Below are 7,272 nucleotides of genomic sequence, written 5' to 3'. Positions count from 1 at the left end.
CATCAAGATCTATAAGGATAGATCAAAACGCTTAATGGTACTTTCAAATGAGCACATACCTTGACATGATCTTGAAGGTGTTCAAGATGGATCAGTCAAATAACTAGTTCTTGCCTGAGTTGTAAGGTATGAAGTTAAGACTTAAAGCTCGACCACGGCAGAATAGAGAGAAAGGACGAAGGTCGTCCCCTATGCTTAGACACAGGCTCCATAGTATGCTATGTTGTGTACCGCACCTGATGTGTGCCTTGCCACATGTCTCGCAAGAGGGTACAAAGGTGATCAAGGAGTGGATCACCAGATAGCGGTCAAAATTGTCCTTGGAGAAAATAAGGACATGTTTCTCGATTATGGAGGTGATAAAGAGTTTGGCGTAAAGGGTTACGTCGATGCAAGCCTTAACACCTATCCGAATGACTCTGAATAGCAAACCGGATACGTATAGTGGAGCAACCATTTGGAATAGCTCCAAGTGGAACGTGGTAGCAGCATCTACGATATGACATAAAGTTTTGCGAAATACATAGGGATCTGAATGTTGCAGACCCGTTGACTACAACAACCTCTCTCACAAGCATAACATGATCAAACCCAAAACTCATTGAGTGTTAATCACATAGTGATGTGAACTAGATTATTGACTCTAGTAAACTCTTTGGATGTTAGTCACATGGCGATGTGACCTGTGATCACATGGCAATGTGAACTAGATTATTGACTCTAGTGCAAGTGGGAGACTGTTGGAAATATGCCCTAGAGGCAATAATAAATTGATTATTATTATATTTCCTTGTTTATGATAATCATTTATTATCCATGCTAGAATTGTATTGATAGGAAACTCAGATACATGTGTGGATACATAGACAACACCATGTCCCTAGTAAGCCTCTAGTTGACTAGCTCGTTGATCAATAGATGGTTACGGTTTCCTGACCATGGACATTGGATGTCGTTGATAACGGGATCACATCATTAGGAGAATGATGTGATGGACAAGACCCAATCCTAAGCCTAGCACAAAGATCGTGTAGTTGGTATGCTAAAGCTTTTCTAATGTCAAGTATCATTTCCTTAGACCATGAGATTGTGCAACTCCCGGATACCGTAGGAATACTTTGGGTGTGCCAAACGTCACAACGTAACTGGGTGGCTATAAAGGTACACTACGGGTATCTCTGAAAGTGTCTGTTGGGTTGGCACGAATCGAGACTGGGATTTGTCACTCCGTGTAAACGGAGAGGTATCTCTGGGCCCACTCGGTAGGACATCATCATAATGTGCACAATGTGACCAAGGAGTTGATCACGGGATGATGTGTTATGGAATGAGTAAAGATACTTGCCTGTAACGAGATTGAACAAGGTATCGGGATACCGACGATCGAATCTCGGGCAAGTATCGTACCACTAGACAAAGGGAATTGTATACGGGATTGATTGAATCCTCGACATCGTGGTTCATCCGATGAGATCATCGTGGAACATGTGGGAGCCAACATGGGTATCCAGGTCCCGCTGTTGGTTATTGGCCGGAGAGTTATCTCGGCCATGTCTGCATGACTCCCGAACCCGTAGGGTCTACACACTTAAGGTTCGATGACGCTAGGGTTATAGGGAATAGATATACGTGGTTACCGAATGTTGTTCGGAGTCCCGGATGAGATCCCGGACGTCACGAGGAGTTTCGGAATGGTCCAGAGGTAAAGATTAATATATAGGAAGTATGGTTTTGGCCGCCGGAAGTGTTCCGGGCATCACCGGTAGTGTACCGGGACCACCGGAGGGGTCCGGGGGTCCGCCAGGTTGGGCCACCAGCCCCGGAGGCCTACATGGGCCAATAGTGGGAAGGGACCAGCCCCTAAGTGGGCTGGGGCGCCTCCCCACCAAGGCCCATGCGCCTAAGGGGAAGAGGGGGCAAACCCTAAGGGCAGATGGGCCTTAAGGCCCATGCCTGGTGCGCCTCCCTCTCCCCCTCCACTTGGCCGCCACCCTAGATGGGATTGGGGCTGGCCGCCGCCCCTAGGGTGGAACCCTAGGTGGGGCGCACCCCTCCCTCTCCCCTATATATACTTGAGGACTTGGGGCTGCCAACAGATGAGTTCCTCTCCTTCTTGGCGCAGCCCTACCCCTCTCCCTCCTCGTCTCTTGCGGTGCTTGGCGAAGCCCTGCTGGAGTACCACGCTCCACCACCACCACGCCGTCGTGCTGCTGCTGGATGGAGTCTTCCCCAACCTCTCCTTCTCCCCTTGCTGGATCAAGGCGTAGGAGACGTCACCGGGCTGTACGTGTGTTGAACACGGAGGTGCCGTCCGTTCGGCACTAGGATCATCGGTGATTTGGATCACGACGAGTACGACTCCATCAACCCCGTTCACTTAAACGCTTCCGCGTAGCGATCTACAAGGGTATGTAGATGCACTCTCCTTCCCTCGTTGGTAGACTTCTCCATAGATTGATCTTGGTGATGCATAGAAAATGTTGAATTTCCGCTACGTTCCCCAACAGTGGCATCATGAGCTAGGTCTATGCGTAGTTTCTATGCACGAGTAGAACACAAAGTAGTTGTGGGCGTTGATTTTGTTCAATATGCTTACCATTACTAGTCCAATCTTGATTCGGCGGCATTGTGGGATGAAGCGGCCCGGACCGACCTTACACGTACTCTTACGTGAGACTGGTTCCACCGACTGACATGCACTAGTTGCATAAGGTGGCTAGCGGGTGTCTGTCTCTCCCACTTTAGTCGGATCGGATTCGATGAAAAGGGTCCTTATGAAGGGTAAATAGCAATTGGCATATCACGTTGTGGTTTTTGCGTAGGTAAGAAACGTTCTTGCTAGAAACCCATAGCAGCCACGTAAAACATGCAAACAACAATTAGAGGACGTCTAACTTTTTTTTGCAGGGTATGCTATTGATGTGATATGGCCAAGAAGAATGTGATGAATGATATGTGATGTATGAGATTGATCATGTTCTTGTAATAGGAATCACGACTTGCATGTCGATGAGTATGACTACCGGCAGGAGCCATAGGAGTTGTCTTTATTTATTGTATGACCTGCGTGTCATTGAACAACGCCATGTAATTACTTTACTTTATTGCTAACCGGTAGCCATAGTAGTAGAAGTAATAAGTTGGCGAGACAACTTCATGGAGACACAATGATGGAGATCATGATGATGGAGATCATGGTGTCATGCCGGTGACGATGATGATCATGGAGCCCCGAAGATGGAGATCAAAAGGAGCAATATGATATTGGCCATATCATGTCACTATTTGATTGCATGTGATGTTTATCATGTTTATACATCTTATTTGCTTAGAACGACGGTAGCTTAAATAAGATGATACCTCACTAAAATTTCAAGAGAAGTGTTCTCCCTAACTATGCACCGTTGCGAAAGTTCGTCGTTTCGAAGCACCACATTATTATCGGGTGTGATAGATTCTTACGTTCGAATATAACGGGTGTTGACGAGCCTAGCATGTATAGACATGGCCTCGGAACACATGCGAAACACTTAGGTTAACTTGACGAGCCTAGCATGTACAGACATGGCCTCGGAACACGGAGGACCGAAAGGTCGAACATGAGTCGTATAGAAGATGCGATCAACATGAGATGTTCACCGATGATGACTAGTCTGTCTCACGTGATGATCGGACACGGCCTAGTTGATTCGGATCATGTATCACTTAGATGACTAGAGGGATGTCTATCTGAGTGGGAGTTCATAAGATGAACTTAATTATCCTGAACATAGTCAAAAGGTCTTCGCAAATTATGTCGTAGCTCGCGCTTCAGTTCTACTGTTTAGATATGTTCCTAGAGAAAAATTAGTTGAAAGTTGATAGTAGCAATTATGCAGACAGTAGAAGGCTTATGTCCTTAATGCACCGCTCAGTGTGCTGAACCTCGAACATCGTCTGTAGATGTTGCGAACATCTGACATACACGTTTTGATGACTACATGATAGTTCAGTGCATAATGCTAAATGGTTTAGAATTGAGGCACCAAAGACATTTTTGAAACATCGCAGAACATATGAGATGTTCCAAGGACTGAAATTGGGATTTCAGGCTCGTGCCCACGTCAAGAGGTATAAGACGTCCGACGATTTTCTTAGCCTGCATAATAAGGGAGAAAAGCTCAATCTTGAGCTTGTGCTCAGATTGTCTGAGTACAACAATCACTTGAATCGAGTGGGAGTTGATCTTCCAGATGAAATAGTGATGGTTCTCCAAAGTCACTACCACCAAGCTACTAGAGCTTCGTGATGAACTATAACATATCAGGGATAGATATGATCCTTGAGCTATTCGCGACACCGCGAAAGTAGAAATCAAAAGGGAGCATAAATCGTTGATGGTTAGTAAAACCACTAGTTTCAAGAAGGGCAAGGGCAAGAAAGGGATACTTCATGGAACAACAAATCAGTTGCTGTTCTAGTGAAGAAACCCAAAGTTGAACCCAAGCCCGAGACTAAGTGCTTCTGTAATAAGGGGAACAGTCACTGAAGCAGAACCACCCTAGATACTTGGTAGATGAGAAGGCTGGCAAGGTCGACAGAAGTATATTGGATATGCATTATAATGTGTACTTTACTAGTACTCCTAGTAGCACCAGGGTATTAGATACCGGTTCGGTTGCTAAGTGTTAGTAACTCGAAACAAAAGGCTATGGAATAAACGGAGACTAGCTAAAAGGTGAGATGACGATATGTGTTGGAAGTATTTCCAAGGTTGATCAAATATCGTACGCTCCCTCTACCATCGAGATTGGTATTAAAACCTAAATAATTGTTATTTGGTGTTTGCGTTGAGCATAGACATGATTGGATTATGTCTATCGCGATACGGTTATTCATTTAAGGAGAATAATGGTTACTCTGTTTATTTGAATAATACCATCCCGATCGTAGTGATACACATTTTCATGCCAAAGGTATAAGATAGTAATGATAGTACCACACAAATGTGGCACTTCAATTTGAGTCATATTGGTATAAAATGCATGAAGAAGCTCCATGTTGATGGATCTTTGGACTCACTCATTTTTGAAAGGATTGAGACATGCGAACCATGTTTGTTGGTAGATATGCATGAAGAAACTCTATAAAGATGGATCGTTTGGACTCACTTGATTTTGAATCACTTGAGACATGCAAATCATACCACATGGGCAAGATGACTGAAAAGCCTCGTTTTCAGTAAGATGGAACAAGAAAGCAACTTGTTGGAAGTAATACATCTTGATGTGCGCATTCCAATGAGTGCTGAGGCATGTAGTGGATATCATTATGTTCTTACTTCACAGATGATTTGAGTAGATACTGAGTATATTTACTTGATGAAACATAAGTCTGAATTATTGAAAGGTTCAAGTAATTTCAGAGTGAAGTTGAACATCGTTGTGACAAGAGGATAAAATGTCTATGATATGATCGTAGAGATGAATATCTGAATTACGAGTTTGGCACAGAATTAAGACATTGTGGAAATTGTTTCACAACTAATACAGCCTGGAACACCATAGTGTGATGGTGTGTCCGAACATCATAACTGCACCCTATTGGATATGATGCATACCATGATGTCTCTTATCGAATTACCACGATAGTTTATGGGTTAGGCATTAGAGACAACCACATTCACTTTAAATAGGGCACCACGTAATTCCGATGAGATGACACCGTATGAACTATGGTTTAGAGAAACCTAAGCTCTCATTTCTTAAAAGTTTGGGGCTGCAACGCTTATGTGAAAAGTTTCAGGCTGATAAGCTCGAACCCCAAAGCGGATAAATGCATCTTCATAGAATACCCAAAACAGTTGGGTATACCTCCTATTTCAGATCCGGAAGCAAAAGTGATTGTTTCTAGAAACGGGTCCTTTCTCGAGGAAAAGTTTCTCTCGAAAGAATTGAGTGGGAGGATGGTGGAGACTTGATGAGGTTATTGAACCGTCACTTCAACTAGTGTGTAGCAGGGCACAGGAAGTTGTTCCTGTGGCACCTACACCAATTGAAGTGGAAGCTTATGATAGTGATCATGAAATTTGGATCAAGTCACTACCAAACCTCATAGGTCGACAAGGATGCATACTACTTCAGAGTGGTACGTAATCCTGTCTTGGAAGTCATGTTGCTAGACAACAATGAACCTACGAGCTATGGAGAAGTGATGGTGGGCCCAGATTCCGAGAATGGCTCGAGGCCATAAAATCCGAGAGAGGATCCATGTATAAAAACAAAGTATAGACTTTGAAAGAACTACTTGATGGTCGTAAGGCTGTTGGGTGCAGATGGATTTTAAAAGGAAGACAGACAATGATGGTAAGTGTCACCATTAAGAAAGCTCGACTTGTCGTTAAGATGTTTCCCGACAAGTTCAAGGAGTTGACTACGATGAGACTTTCTCACTCGTAGCGATGCTAAGAGTCTGTTGGAATTATGTTAGCAGTTACTGCATTATTTATGAAATCTTGCAGATAGGATGTCAAAACATTGTTTCCTCGACGTTTCTTGAGGAAAGGTTGTATGTGATACAACCAGAAGGTTTTGTCAATCCTGAAAGATGCTAACAAGTATGCAAAGCTCCAGCAATCCTTCTAAGGACTGGAGTAAGCATCTCGGAGTTGGAATGTACGCTTTGATGAGATGATCAAAGATTTTGGGTTTATACAAAGTTTATGAGAAACTTGTATTTCCAAAGAAGTGAGTGGGAGCACTATAGAATTTTTGATGAGTATATGTTGTTAACATATTGTTGATCAGAAATGATGTAGAATTTCTGGAAAGCATACAGGGTTATTTGAAAAGTGTTTTTCAATGGAAAACCTGGATTAAGCTACTTGAACATTGAGCATCAAGATCTATAAGGATAGATCAAAAACGCTTAATAGTACTTTCAAATGAATACATACCGTGACAAGATTTTGAAGGAGTTCAAAATAGATCAGCAAAGAAGGAGTTCTTTGGATGTGTTACAAGGTGTGAGTATTGAGTAAGACTCAAGACCTGACCACGGCAGAAGAGAGAGAAAGGACGAAGGTCGTCCCCTATGCTTTAGACGTAGGCTCTACAGTATGCTATGTTGTGTACCGCACCTGAAGTGTGCCTTGCCATGAGTCAGTCAAGGGTGATTGTCTACTACACCAACTTATCTTGTAGACATTGCTGGGCTCTGATACGTCTCCGTCGTATCTATAATTTTTGATTGTTCCATGCCAATATTATTCAACTTTCATATACTTTTGGCAAC

This window comes from Triticum urartu, chromosome 5 (assembly GCF_003073215.2).
Source record: "Triticum urartu cultivar G1812 chromosome 5, Tu2.1, whole genome shotgun sequence".
Taxonomy (NCBI): domain Eukaryota; kingdom Viridiplantae; phylum Streptophyta; class Magnoliopsida; order Poales; family Poaceae; genus Triticum; species Triticum urartu.
This window is presented reverse-complemented; position numbering follows the sequence as displayed.